Raw genomic sequence first — 15,195 nt, 5'->3', positions numbered from 1 at the left:
GGGTAGGGCGTATGGATCGACAGCAAACACTAAGAGAGACCTTTAAGCCGGTTACTGAATCTCTCCGACAACTCTCAGCAAAATCAAAAAGACACGATAACGACGGTGTTACTATTGACGAATTCATTATCCGTCACGCCCCTGGTCAGGTAGATAGAACATTCAGCGGTAGCAGGGAAAGACCATACATGTTGGGTACGCATCCTATAACTGTTAACTGATGACACAATACAGATTGGTGATAGGCGGTTTGAGAGAACACCTGGTTTAATGAATCTTATTTTCCTAACACCTACCAAAAAACCTATAAATTATTCACATAATGGTAGGGAAACGTACCGTGAAATACTGTACATGACTGATGTACATAAGATCGCGAAAAGCCTGAGCAACAAGAAATATAAAACCATTATAAAACCAATACTTGATGGCGAAAACAGCAGCAGCAACAACATCAGCAGCAGCGGTGATGGTAGTGACATTGAGAATAAAGCAGTGAACAATCGAATCCCGCAGTATATATATTATGACGAACCCAACGTGCTAATAGATAGACTATGGTCTATGGCTGCTCATGGCATCAGCTGCTGCAGGTGATACAGCTCATTAGAATGAGGTTGTTTCAGTAATCTCTGTGCTTAGAGAGAGAGAGGTATCATGGAGTAAGTAGAGAGAGAGTAGTTCGATTTTCGAAGGTGAATTCTATATACTAGGTTACTGGTATTAAGACTAGTGTTTCTTACATTTAGCTCAGCTTCGTAAACGCTGATTCCAATCATTTAGAAAGTCTTGAGATAATAGAATAGAGAATTTTTTTTTAGTATTTAGGAATGGTGTGGAGCGCAAAAGATGAAATTCTAGGCTATTTTGGTAAACAGCATATGTTAGGGCAGTAATTATTTGTATGCAGACAAGCTTAGGCATAAAGAAAGCGAATGTTAAGTATTTTTGGGACACTATAGGATTTTCGAGAGTTCGACTTGGTTCTTATTTTTACATAGTGATGTGAATTTAGTTGAGAACCTTGATAGATTCATACTTTTCGCAGCGATACATAAGCTAAACGTCACGCATGTCCTGTTACAGTCGCGAGTTGTGGAGCAGATTTCTATTGCACGATCTGTGACGTCAGTATGCGCATGTGGGCTAGGCACTGTGACCTCACTATGGGAGCTCGCATGGGCTAGACATGTCACACATGTCCTGTTAGAATCGCCAGCGGTGGAGCACATTTCTCTTGCACGATCTGTGACATCGGTATGTCCGTGCAGACTAGACGCTGTGACATCACTATCCACACACATGGGCTAGACACGTCACACATGTCCCATTCGAGAGAGAAAGCGGTCGAACAGGGATGATAGCACTCTCTGGTTTCGGTACTGTGTACTATGCCCGGACCTCTTGGCGAACAGACTGTTTCCCTCCAGTTTTCCCCTCCATCTTGGATTACGTGACGGAATGGACGACAGTGCCCTCTGGTGGTTGTACTGAAAACTAGGTCAGTTGGACTCTGGACCTCGAGGCGAACACAATGGATGGCGGTACTGCCTCAAATTGTTTAAATAAAGACTGGTGCATGATTTGGACAGTTGGCGATTAGCAAGTGTGTTTGCAGAGTACTTAGATGGATTATTATTTTGACAATTTACGAGTTTTTTGGCTCTCTGGACAGGAATGTATTGCATTATTTACGAGTTGTTTGCAGGTCTGTATGCTGTGTACTGAAATTATTTCGGTAATTTGCGAGTTGTTTGCAGTGCATTATTTCGGTAATTTTCGAGTAGTTTACAGGTCTCTTGGCTGTGCGGCATAACCCCAAGCATGTCAGAGCGTGTGTTCTGTATCACTGTGATAAATATACTATCTTTCAAAATCCATCCCTAAATAATTTGTTCCAAAATAAATAAAGTACACTCCTTCCTCTCTCGAGCAGCCCAGTGCAGGCTGAGACATTTTCCCACCAATCCCTCGGAAGAAGTGACTGTTGGGTGACTTAGGTTAGTGGAGGTAGCCCAAGTGACCTATTTTCCTGCCACTTTCTTAGTTTAGTAGAGGTGTGTTGCATTGTCCTGATTTGAAATTTCCGCCACTTTCTGGAGGAAGGGAGGGGAGGAGGGGTTAGGTTAGTGGAGGCAGCCCAATTGACCCATCTTCCCGCCAAAATTCAAACTTCCCACCAAAATTCAAACTTCCTGCCAAACTTCAAACTTCCCGCCAAACTTCAAACTTCCTGCCAAAATTCAAACTTCCCGCCAAAATTCAAACTTCCCGCCAAAATCCGCCATCTTGGATGATGTCATGCACTGTTGCTAATTCTACAGGCCGCCATCTTGGATGACGTCATGGCCACTATCTTGGATACATCTGGAAACAACGGAAAGTGTCACCATATGGACGTAGCTTGAGTACTATAGTACTGACTGTAACTATAGTTATGCGATATGTTTGAATAGCTTCCATCGCCAGGAGGGTGGGCATTTCAGACACAGACGGAGTATGGGAACTCCCCATTAGGAGAGGAAGGGAGCTGACCCCACCAAAGTGGTTCCATTGTTTTGTAAAACTCCACAATGTCCATACTTAGCGTCGACATCATCCACCCAGGAGATCGGCAGATCCATAGGTCAGTTCTGTGGAAAACTATGAGAGATGCGACTACAAGCAGCGTCAGACACAGAAAGGGGAGCAATCACACCGGACAGAGGTGGGGAAAGGTTGATGTCCGTAGGTGGATGATGGCTGGAGATGGAGGCGGGCAGAGACGTCGCACCATCTGGTGCCAGGGTGCTGGAGGACAGCACATCATGTCCTCGTGTGCACACATGATGGAGGCAGTTATCAGAAGGACTACGGCGTTGTATCCTCAGTGACTGCTGTTTCCTAATATGTTGTTTAATGTCAGATGGTGGACGGCTGTCGTTCGACATACGGCCAGATGGCAGAAAAGTGGAAGTCAGTACAGCTCCGTGATCGTCAACCATGGGATAGTTACAGACGGCTTGAGTCTGTTGACGTCCATCGTCCGCTGGTAGTGTCTCCAGTAGTCCTGTAGGAAAGACAGCCAAAACATCCACTACATCGTAGACAGGAGTCGACGCTGATGCTGACTGATTCAGGTGGATAAAGCAGTTAGCTCCGCCGTAGATGCATAAGACAGAGGTAACACAATGGAAGCAGCAGGGAGAGTAACAACTCCGAATAGTGTCTGAACTAGCCTATGTCGGAGACGCTCAGAACAGACATGGTCTTCCTAGCCACAACCTGAATAAGTGCGCAGTTGGCCATCGTGCATAACGAGAGCCCTGCAGCCAGCAATAGTCAAGTAAGAAGGCACTTATTCATTAGTGAGGTGGTGCAGTGGCTAGCACACTGGACTCACATTCGGGAGGACGACGGTTCAATCCCGCGTCCGGCCATCCTGATTTAGGTTTTCCGTGATTTCCCTAAATCGCTGCAGGCAAATGCCGGGATGGTTCCTTTGAAAGGGCACGGCCGACTTCCTTCCCTAATCCGATGAGACCGATGACCTCGCTGTCTGGTCTCCTTCCCCAAACAACCCAACCCCAACCCAACCCAACGTATTCACTCAGTTCAGTTTTGACAGACACCATTGAGGACATGGTAGGATTCGAGCGTCTTCCATGTTCTGGCATCTCAGTGTGAAGACACATAATGAGCATCAACACAATGTGTGGCAAGTAGCTGAAAAAGTGTCATTATGATCTCTCCATTGGCAAAAGATTCCGTATTAGTTCCCCAGTCGGATCTCCAGGCCAAGGGTAGGATGGGGGACGACCATGAGAAAAAGATGGAATAACCAACGATGGGACGGCATTCTGGGAGTCTGAGTATGGAATGTCACAAGTTTTGACGTAGTAGGTAAGCTAAAATATCTAAAAAGGAAATTCTGAGATTTAATACAGGTGTACAGTGGATTAGTGAAGTGAAGTGGCAAGGAGATAAGGATGGTCAGACCAATATAGGATAATATCAATAGCAGCAGAAAACAGTATAACAGGGATAGGACTCGTTATGAATAAGAAGGCAGCAAAGAGGGTGAGCTGCTGTGATCAGTTCATTGATTAGGTTATTCTCATCGGAATCGATAGCAAACAAACACCCATCATCATAATTCAGGTATACATGCCATTGTAACAAGCTGGGGACGAAGAGAGAGAGAACGTATGTGAGGATATCGAACGCGAATTCAGTATTGGAGTTTGGTAGTAGGAATGAGACAGGAGAAAGACGAAATCAATTCTCCAATAAATTTGAGATGCAACAGCGAATACTCTATTCAAGGATCACAAGAGGAGAAGTTGTACTTGTAAAAGACCCAGAAAGACGGGAAGGTTCCAGCTGCATTAACATCACGGACAGACAGAGACTCTGAAGTCAGGTATTGGACTATAAAGCGTAACGGAGGCGCAGATATAGACTGAGAAAAGAATTTAGTAATGATGGAGAGGAGTATAAAGTTTAAGAGAATTGCCAAAAAGAATCATTGTGGAAGGAAATGGGATACTGAAGTACTGTGGGAAGACGAGACGCGTTTGGAGTTCGCAGAGTATGGGATAATGCAGCTCAGATGAAGAGGAATGGACATCTCTAAAAAGAGAAATCACCAGTGTTGGTCAGACAAACACAGGTGCAAGGAAGGTAACTGCGAATAAACCTTGCGTAACAGACGAAATGATCGACGAAAGAAGGCAGTATAAAAATATTCAAGAGAAGAGAGAAATATAGCACCTTAAATTGCTTAGTAATGAAGTAGCAAATGCTTGGCAATCAAGGCAAAATCTACAGGAAAGATGTGGAGAAATTGCAAAAGAAACGATTGCTGGAACGACTCATTCAGCTTATAGAAAAGTCAGAAAAGCCCTCCGCGGATTTCAAAGGAAATATCAATGTTCGGTATTAACTTGCCTGATTACAATGTTTAATAAGTGCAATTATAAATTGTTTGGTCACGAATGACCCTCAGTACCTTGTTGTCCCAGTCCTTCCGAGCTCAAAGCAAACAGGCACGGAAAAATGGTTAGGTCATCATTGAGTCACGTCTTAAGAGTGGTAATGGGCTACCGTGCCAGTGAAGCAGAACTACGTGCTTAACACTCAAATCTGCGCAGCGTGCTACGACATGGCATGCTGTTCTGCAGAAAAACAAGTTTAGTAGGACGTATAAACGTGCAATGAGTAACAAAAATGATTTCTCTATAGGGAATCTGCTGGGCACATTTTTAAAAAATATAAAATTGACTCTTTCAAGATTAAAGAGCGCGAGTTCAGTATCGTGATACTGAGAAAATTAATGGGTTTCATAGTGCACTATCTTGTTGAAAGTATACGGATACCAATATGGAATGAGGAACTGATCACTGGATATCACGAGAGGCGGACTCGACAGTATAAATGGAGATGGGGAGTGTTATGTTGCCCGTAGGGAAGCAGTAACAACAGAGCGGGTCTGTCAGCAGAACAAGGTAACTTCGAACGTGGACTAGTAATTGGATGTCACCTGAGTAGTAAATCCTCCAGGGACATTCCGACCCTTCTAAAGCCGCCCAAGTCGATTGTTGCTGATGTGATTGGGAAATGGAGACACGGAGGAACAACCACAGACAAACCTAGATTAGGAAGACCCCATGTACTGACGGACAGAAATGGCTGAACATTCCGGAGGGCGGTTGTGACAAAATCGCATGAAATCAGTTGGAGGAATCACTCGTGAGTCCCAAACTGTTACTATCTGTCCAGGTACCACAATCACCGTGCGTAGTGAGTCAAAAAGGATGGGGTGTAGTGGTCGAACAGGTCTCCATAAGTCGCACATTTGTGTAGTGAGTGCTAACCGAAGCTTTCAGTGTGAAGAACGACGCCAGCGGACATTAGATGATTGGAAACGAGTGATTCGGAGTGAGAAATCACGCTATATCCTGTGGCAGTCACATGGAAAGTCTCTAGTTTGCTGAATACCTGGAGAAAATTAACTACCATCATGTATAGCATTGGTAGTGAAGCACAGAGGGAGGTGGTTTTGTATCATCATAACAATGCACCCTTCCATAAAGCAGTATCTGTGAGGCACTTGTTTGTGGAAAGTAACATTCGTGAAACGGTCTGGCCTTCTCATCGTGGAATGCCTCTGGGATGAGTTGCAACATCGACATTGCTCCAGACCCAAGCGTTCAACATCATGCACTTCTCTCGTTTCGGATATTCAGTAACAGCTGGCTGCAATTCCTTCAAAGAGATTCAGACACCTCGTTGAATGTGTCCCTTAGCAGAATTCTTGCTATCATAATGGGGAAGTGTGGACACACCCCATACTGACGTCCTCTAATAGGTGTCCAGATACTTTAAACCGGCTAACGTAAACACCAAGGTCTGATCAGATGATGTAAACACCAAGGTCTTGTGTCACAGAATTATGCTGTATCAACATAAAATAACATTTTGTCCCTTTCCCGAAAAAATGAAGAACATAAAAAGATTAGGGACGTTAAGGAAGAGTTAAAATTGATCCTAGTATCTAACTTTGCCTCCTGCTGGCGAGGTTGGCACATCCCGTCCGTAGCTCTACTTTTGGAGATTGCAGTGACCACCAAGTGTGTTTTGATTCACACGCCGTTTCGGGGAGTGCTCGATCCCTCCCAGATCACTACACGCGCTCTCACCTCAGATGGTCCGGGTGCTGTGTACTCGTACTGAATGTTCAACCTGGTCCGCCGGTAAGTTAGCCCTTTAGACCTGTGTGAGACTGGAGTTTAGGTCAGCTTCCCCCTGGACCGGGGTCGTGTTGCGAAACCCTCGGTCAACCCATCGGCGATGTCTGTTGTACTGACACCAGTACTAGATGCTGGACTCCACCAGCCCTGGCTTCAGGTCGCTGATAGTGTCTTAGGGCAGCAAGTATAACACACTAGAACGATGTCACACACAAGATGTTACTCTTTACAAGTCGAACTCTCGCTTGTCGTTGTTGCAACCTACCCAGAGTCTTTTATGTAACATTGCAGGAGAAACGGAAGCGGTTTGGTCTGCACTGTTCTAACCATTTTTCGCTATGTTTCTCGCAGTCTTGTCTTAAGACGGCTGTTTTCCCTGATCCAGTAACTATGTTGCAATGTTTACACTTAACGACCAGCAGTTAGTGACACTTCCTCGTGATTAGGCAACGCCGGCTGCTAGAAAAATTTTTACTCTCTCGTTCGTTTACTAGTTTTGTCTCATAACAAAGAATATTTCTGTGTTTCGAGAGTTTCAAAGCAGTCACGTACACAGCAAATTGTCATCTGTGTTGCTAAATACACTACGTAACACAGTTACAGGACCATGTCTTCTGACGTATTAGTTTGAAATGTGACTCAAAGGTGCCGACAAATTTCCTCTGCAACGATGCAAAGCTTGGCCCCAAGAAAGCCAGTGCTCAGAAAATAATTTGACGTGTATATTGGTTTAATGATGTCATATTGGCACCAAATTTCGTCACAATTCTGGCAAGTGCCACCACTGACGTGTCGGACAGTGGGAAGGCCGTCACACCCGCTCTTTCCCATATTTCACCCCTTCAGAACGGTGCAGCCCGCTTTTTCCCACATATTACCCCTTCAGAAATGTGCACCCAAGGTTGAAATCACACGGTTTTCTAGTAGATGGCTGAGGAAGACATTTCAGATACACCACTCCTGAGAATCGACACGAAAAGGGATCAACGGGGGAGAGGGGGGGGGGGACGAGGGGCTTGCAGAGCATCAATAGAACCACTACTTTACTTGGGGAGCTGATTCCCACGCATTTCACGGTCGAAAACCGTAGCTCTCAGCAAGAGGACGACGTTCTTGACAATCTCTGATGCTGCTCAAAGCCCCAGACATTTCAACTCCTCTCTAAGAACATTGCGGACCTTCATCCACATGGAACGTGGTCATCCCCATTTGGAGCACAGTGCTACCATAATGTTTGCTCTCGTGCATAGGTTGGAACTACTAGGTACCGTTCTGAATTATTCGACAAAATTTGAATCCGACATGCAGTAGCAGAGGATTCTTACTCTTTTTCAGCCCTCCTGTTTCACATGCTCTTTTGGCTTGGTCACGGAGGGATGTAAAACCCCACTCTTTTGAACCAGTCGTATTAACACATGTGTGAATGTCCCACCCCCCCCCCCCCCCCCGGTGACCACGTTACAGGAGGGCGTGAGAAAGGAGAGAAGGAGAGCTGGAAAAAACGTAAGCGCCCTTTGCTGTTTTGGATTACGTTCAAATTTCGTCGAATAATTGCTCTCTACTGGTTACAGCCTGTACACGAGAACGAAACTGTGGCCATGCTGCACTGCAAGGGAATGTGATCATGTTCAATGGGGATGCAGCCTCACACTGCCGTTAGAGAGAAGTGCTGAAACGTCTAGGGGTGTCAGTATCGTCAAAGGGTGTCAAGGACCTCGTTCCGTTGCTTATCGGACTGAGAAGTAACGCTTTCAACCGTCAAACGTGCGGAACTCAACATCCATGGAAAGGGGTTGTCTCATTAACACACCTTATGCCAGCCCCTGAGGCCTTTGCATGTCGATTCTGAGCGGCGGTATGCCTAAATTCTTTTCCCAACCATCCATAAGAAAATCACGATTTCAGTACCGGGTGTCGCCTTTCTGACCTCCATCGCAGAGGCATCAAAAGGTGGGATGAAATTTTCGCGAGATCTGTGTGACGACGTTTCCGTCATGTGACACTTTCACGGTAGCTTTAGGCAGAATTGTGGTGAAATTAGGTGCCAATGTGACAACATTAACCAACCATACACGTCACATGGTTTTCTGAGCTCTGGCGGTTTTTTTTTTTTCACATGTATCCTTGGTGTTTGAAACGTCGTCGACCTATAAGGTGCAGTTACAGGGCGCCAGAATTTTTCACTGTTACCGAGAAGGGTTGTGGGCACTTTGGAGCCGAATTTCAAACTTAGTCGCCATGTGACTCAGTTATAGGATTTTGATAAATTGGAGGAGGACGCGTGAGGAGGATGGGGATATGGGGAGCGGAGGGGCGAGAAATAGGAAAGAGGGGGAAGAGAGGGAGAGAGCGACAGAGGATAGTGAACAGGAAGTGGGGGTTAGGATGGGGGGGGGGGAGAGGAGGTTGCGTGAAGGGGGAAAGGTGGAGATAGAAGAAGGAAGAGAGGGAGGGAGGGTGAGGGGCGATGGGGGAGGGAGGAGCAGGGAGCGAGAGAGGAGAGGAAGGAAGCATGGGTCTGTCGCTGATGTCCTTCACATGACGGATCGGAACGGAAATGACACAAGCGCCAGTATTCAGGCAACTCATTCATCTGTGTAGTTCATCGATTTGCGTGAGCTCTAGGGGATAGTTTTCAGTAAGTAGCAGATTCAAATGGTTCTATATGGTGAAGCAGATCCAAAGTAGCTTTGTTAAGTGCAGGCACTGGCTACTGGCTACTGATTATCATTGGGTCTAGTTATTTGGTTACTTGCGGCTTAACACGGAGGGCAGATGTCATCATGTGGCATAAGCTCTTATAATTTAAACCGTGTGTTCAGGAAGCAGCTTTTGAGAGGAGATTTCAGTGTTATTCTCAGGATAATACATCAGCCAGATGCTATAAAAGACGTGGGTGTGTGAATAAAGGCAAGTCATTTCTGCTTAGCGGGATTTAAATCTTAAGGAGAGTGCTCTAGGCTCTTCTCAAGATATATATAGTACTGCTATGGCAACCAAAAAAGATGTGTTCGGTGTTCTCCTTCGCAGCACAGGCACACAGGAGTCTTTCAGTCCACCATAGACAATACTGGTACTACATGAATCTCCAGCGATTAAAGCGGAGACGAAAAACCTATGACGAGGAATTTTCTGTGGTGCATTCCATAGGTGTACCATTGCCGTATATCTGCGTAATATCTTCTACCAAGTTGGTATAGTAGGTACCACATTTATTCCATGAATGATTTTCCGTCATACCTCCTTCAGACGGCATTTTTACCGAACACGGTCATATGTTTTTGTTACATGGTGAACAGTCCTCTTAGCGAGAACTATGACCTTTTCATTTCCTGTGATATCTTAGTGCCCATAACTCTCATGTCGTGGCAGTGTAATACTGCTATCCGTCCGTTTTGCTAGCTGATGTTACTGACTGCACTATTCTGTGTTAGCAGCAATGCTGGCCGCGAGTGACACAGTGAGCTCCAGCCGGGAGTGAGACAGGGAGCTATAGAGAGAGAGAGAGAGAGAGAGAGAGAGAGAGAGAGAGAGAGAGAGAGGGCGGGGGGGGGGGGGAGGGGAGGCAGAAAATCCTTTCTGAGGAAACTAACTGCCCACCATGGTCTCTTTTCATCGTCGCATAAGTTGTCAGTGTCATTTAAATTACGTGACCCATTAGTATAGAGGTGGCATGTTCCCATCCAGATAAAAGGTTTTAAGTTGCAAGTAGGTTTAAGTTCTAAGTAGGTTTTAAGTCCTAAGTAGCTTTTAAGTTCTAGTGTCGTTCGTTGCGATAAAGCAGAGCTGTGTGCAAGTGTCATGTTGCACAATAGCTTAATGTGACGCCTGCTTGTACAGGAGTTGCAGAGGACGTCACTGGCTCTATACGTGGATATAAGAATTACAAGAGCTTGTTTATAGGCAACTTCTCTCAGCAATATTTAGCTTTCTGTACGCAAGGAAAACATTCAGGATGGGACGCTGGTTAGTGACACAGATGTAATCAACATATTTCCCGTACTGGCTCTATGCGTTTATAAGGGTGAGAGGAAATAACTTTTCCGTCTCTGATGAAAATTATGAGCCTTTAACTAATACATCTTAAATGTGTCTACTGCTATAGCAATTAGAACAAGATCAGTTTTATTATTTCAGTTTCATTTTATTTTGTCTTTGACTTCAGAAATACAGCGCACTCGCGCCATCTTCAACGCTAGCTAGGTAAAACTCGGTTCGATTTCTCCTCTGCCGTCCCCATGTCTCTTGAATCTTGTAATGGCCCAAGCTGTCAGATATCAAGGTGTCCTTTTGTTTTCGTTTGCAAAAAGTTTCCTCATTTTTTGCGCTTCCAGCATCTTGACACAACGGCGTCGTCGTCGTCGTATACAAACGAACGCAAGGCTCTGAAAAAAAGTCATTACATGAGCGAGAGCTCCTGCGAGTAGCTCAGACATCATGACATACCTTCGAATAGTTCGCAAACAGCTTCGACGCCGTCATCTTCTTAGCTTTTGCGCTTCAAGCGACTTGCACACGGTTTGTTTTGTATTGCTTAAGGCGCAACAAACAGCTGGGGTCATACGCGCCAAAGCAAAACACAGAGTGGAGTTAAACGACTGTGCGTCAGTCCCAATTGCAGAATAGGAGACAGCTGAAAACGGTTCAAAAATGGCTCTGAGCACTATGGGACTCAACTTCTGAGGTCATTAGTCCCCTAGAACTTAGAACTAGTTAAACCTAACTAACCTAAGGACATCACAAACATCCATGCCCGAGGCAGGATTCGAACCTGCGACCGTAGCGGTCTTGCGGTTCCAGACTGCAGCGCCTTTAACCGCACGGCCACTTCGGCCGGCTGCTGAAAACGGTGGTGGCATCCTTGTCGCACTGACACAAATCCAATGCTCTGCAGAAAAAAAAAACTACGTAAGTGCTCTGACACCACAGCGTACCTTCGTATCGTTCACAAACAGCATCGACGCCTCCATCTCCTCAGTTTTTGCGCTTCTAGCGAATTGCATAAGGCGGCGGAGTCGTCTTCGTACTCAAATAAACCTACGGCTCTGAAAAGAAAAAGAGTACATGAGAAAAAGTTTTACTGCGAATCGTGAATGCTCGTACAAACAAGAGTACAAGATAAATACTTTTACTGCGAATCTTGGGTGCTCGTACGTGCTCGGGAACCGCGGCGTACCTTTATATAGTCCGCATACAGCACCGACGCCACCATCTCATCAACTTTTGCGCATCCAGCTACTTGTTTACGGCGATGGCGTCATCCTAATATGTTCCCTTCTGCAGCATTCAGTCTACTCGCAACGACGTGTTTCTGAAACTCTGTGTAAGCCTCCCAGCGTCTTTCCTTATATAGAAGTATGACAATGCTAAGCGTGGTTTCCGTGGAAACGTGCTTTGACGTCATTTCTTCACCCATTGTCCATCACAATTCCACATGCATATATCGATACGATACTACGCAGCCATTCGTGAAACATGAAGCAAGAAAATATACACTGGCTCACCCACTGATTCTATGATGGACAGCTAGACTCAGAACTTGGCGATTTTAATCCCCAGATAGTTTTTACGTAGCTTGCAGACAGTATTCTGTACACTGAATTTTTAATCCCCTTATACTCTCTAGAACTGTACCAATGTGTTCCTCGCTTTTAACGAGTATTCATATCAGCATCATACGTAATATTGTAAACCTTTGATATTGGTGAGAAAGGTGGAACGACACTTAAGGCTCCAGAGTGGGTTACGAAGCTTGATTTCCGGTGTAAGAAGTCATCATCATTCTGCAAATAGCCTTGTCAAAGAGAGCGGAGAAGATGAGAGAGTTTCAGGGAACCGTTTTTCCCTTGGGGTGGGAAAATAGCCCTAAAAGGGAGACCAGTTTGCTATAGTCTTCGGTATGGCGATGCAGAAGGCGATGGACACCATAGCGTAAAGATGCGTGATATGTATCTGCAAGAAAAGTGCCCTATTACTGGTGCCGTCACACAAAACCAGTCATATAATTGATGACCCCTCCGCACAAATCAGGTAATTAGCATCATTTACATAGTAGTCAACATATTAGACTGTTAAACAGAGGACTCTGGTTCGACCCTAATTACTGGAAATTATTAACGCAGTTTGGAATACAGCTGCGGAGCTACGTGGCGTCTCTGCTGCACTAGTATCCAGAGACAGCTCAAGCAGAGAATGAGACTGCGGTATGTCGTTACCCTAGTGCCCTGTCGGACCTATGAAGATGTCAGTTCCTGCGTCGGTTTGTAGGCCTACGTCCATACACTCGAGTGTCACTGTGAGGGAATTGATATATGGCCTTCCTAACACCATTAAAGAGAAGCTGTACAAAATACACTATCTGACAGAGAAAGTAAAGTACCTGAAAGACATGGCCAGGTATCAGTGTAACTCCGTCCGTGTACACCCCCATGTGTCAAGCAGAAAAGGCACCAGAGTGCATTAGTATTCCTCGTGTTTAGCGATATTACGACTCGTGGTAGGGTATACATGTGGTGAGAACAGAGTCAGCTGTTGAGGGATTTCTGTCAGGGAGATGGAGATGCCATGTACTCGTGTGAAACAGTGTTATGAGCAAATGTTTGAAAGTGGCTTCACTGCGGGTCTCCATTTGGCTGGCTGGTCGAATTGTGCAATATCTTGATTTACGGGGCACTCGGCTGTAACAGTGGTCCAATGTTGGAATGCTTGGGAAAGTGCGAGCGGACATACAGTTCGTCAGGGTTCCGGTTGATCACACCTGACCATCACAAGGGAGGATCACCTCCCTGCAACGTAGCCTCACATTAACACAATAACACAAACCACAAACACATGCGTTTGGAACGGTGCTGCTACCAGGAAGAATGAACTGCTGAAGAGTGGCGTTGCACTGTGTCCAGCAAACTTCTGCTCTGCCTCTGCGGACCATGACCGACAAGTATGGAAATGATCAGGAGAAAGATCCCTGTCTTTCAATATTTTGGAGAGACACAGCGGTGTTACTCTACATCGTATAGCGTCCCCAGTGCCATATTACGAAAAGACTCATAAATTTAATAATATATTTTTATCATGTAGCCGTAAAATAATACTTTCTCTGTCCAAGTTTCAAATGCAAAGAAATAATTTATGACAAAATGATCTAAAGAGACGACAAGATACGCTCTTTTTGTAAAATTTTTTAGTCGTCTTCACTTCTTCTCTTGTCTTTATTGTATAGAGGGACATCTTGCGAGTGCTGGCAAATGTAAGCATATTTGTATGAGTTAAGCATATAATATACTGATTTAATATTATTGTGCACTTTTAATTTGTAAGAGGTGATCCCGATTTCATGTCCGCCTTCCTTGAATTAACCTGCATTCAAGTAATTTACAGCTCAACAATCGCAGCGGCCGATGCAGCCAACGACGCTATTACGTGGCGATATTAACTTATGAAAAATTAGCAGAAGCGGAAAACTCGCCCGCTATTAGCATAATATTAATTTTTCTCCACAGCCGCCGGACGTTGCAGAAAATACTTAGCTTTAAGATTCTTATTTTCAGTACCATAGCCGAGACTCAGAGCCAGGACTCTGACTACAATACAATAGTTAACGGAGGTAAGAAAAATGCTCTCGCGCGTGTGTGGGCCGCAATTTTAATTAATAACTAAAGATCTTGTGCTTTAAAGTGAACTGACTAGCCGAGGAAATTAATATGAAAAGTTTATTACATTGTTCAACTTATATGCTCATGTTTTAAGATTCAGCGAGTCTAACATTCATTAACGTAACGAATAATTTGAAATTAATATTGTTAAAAAGGAGAACTTCAGGATTTCATTTAATCTTAAAATCAAAATTAAATGAAATATCATTTTTATTAAGGCCCACCACGTAAGTCGGCAAGAATCAAATAATAATAATAACAATAATAATATATATATTAAATTACGACGGCCGACGGACGTGAGAATCGACATCTACATCTACAGACATACTCCGCAAGACATATATAGTTTGTTGGGAAGGGTGCATCGTGCCACTACTAGTCATTTCATTTTCTGTTCCACTCGCAAACAATGTGAGGAAGAAACTAATGCCTATAAGCCTCCAATCGAGCCCTGATTTCTGTCACACGGGCCTTACGCGGAATGCTCTTTGGCGGCAGTAGAATCGTTCCACAGTCAGCTGAAAAAGTGTGTTCTCTAAATTTCCTCAAGAGTGTTCAGCGAAAAGAAAGTTGCCGTCGCTCCGGCAATTCCCATCTGAGTTCAAGAAACACCTTCGTAACACTCGCGTCTTGTTCGATCCTGTAGGTAAAAATTCTGTGAGCATGCCTCCCAATTGCTTTGAGGTCTGCATCTAATCCCATATTGTGTGGAGCCCAAACACTCGAGCAGTACTCAAGAATGGGTCCCACAAGTATTCTATGCGCGGTCTCCTTTGTACGTGAGCTACACATTCCTAATACTCTCCCAG

This window comes from Schistocerca nitens, chromosome 4 (genome assembly GCF_023898315.1).
Source record: "Schistocerca nitens isolate TAMUIC-IGC-003100 chromosome 4, iqSchNite1.1, whole genome shotgun sequence".
NCBI classification, from domain to species: domain Eukaryota; kingdom Metazoa; phylum Arthropoda; class Insecta; order Orthoptera; family Acrididae; genus Schistocerca; species Schistocerca nitens.
This window is presented reverse-complemented; position numbering follows the sequence as displayed.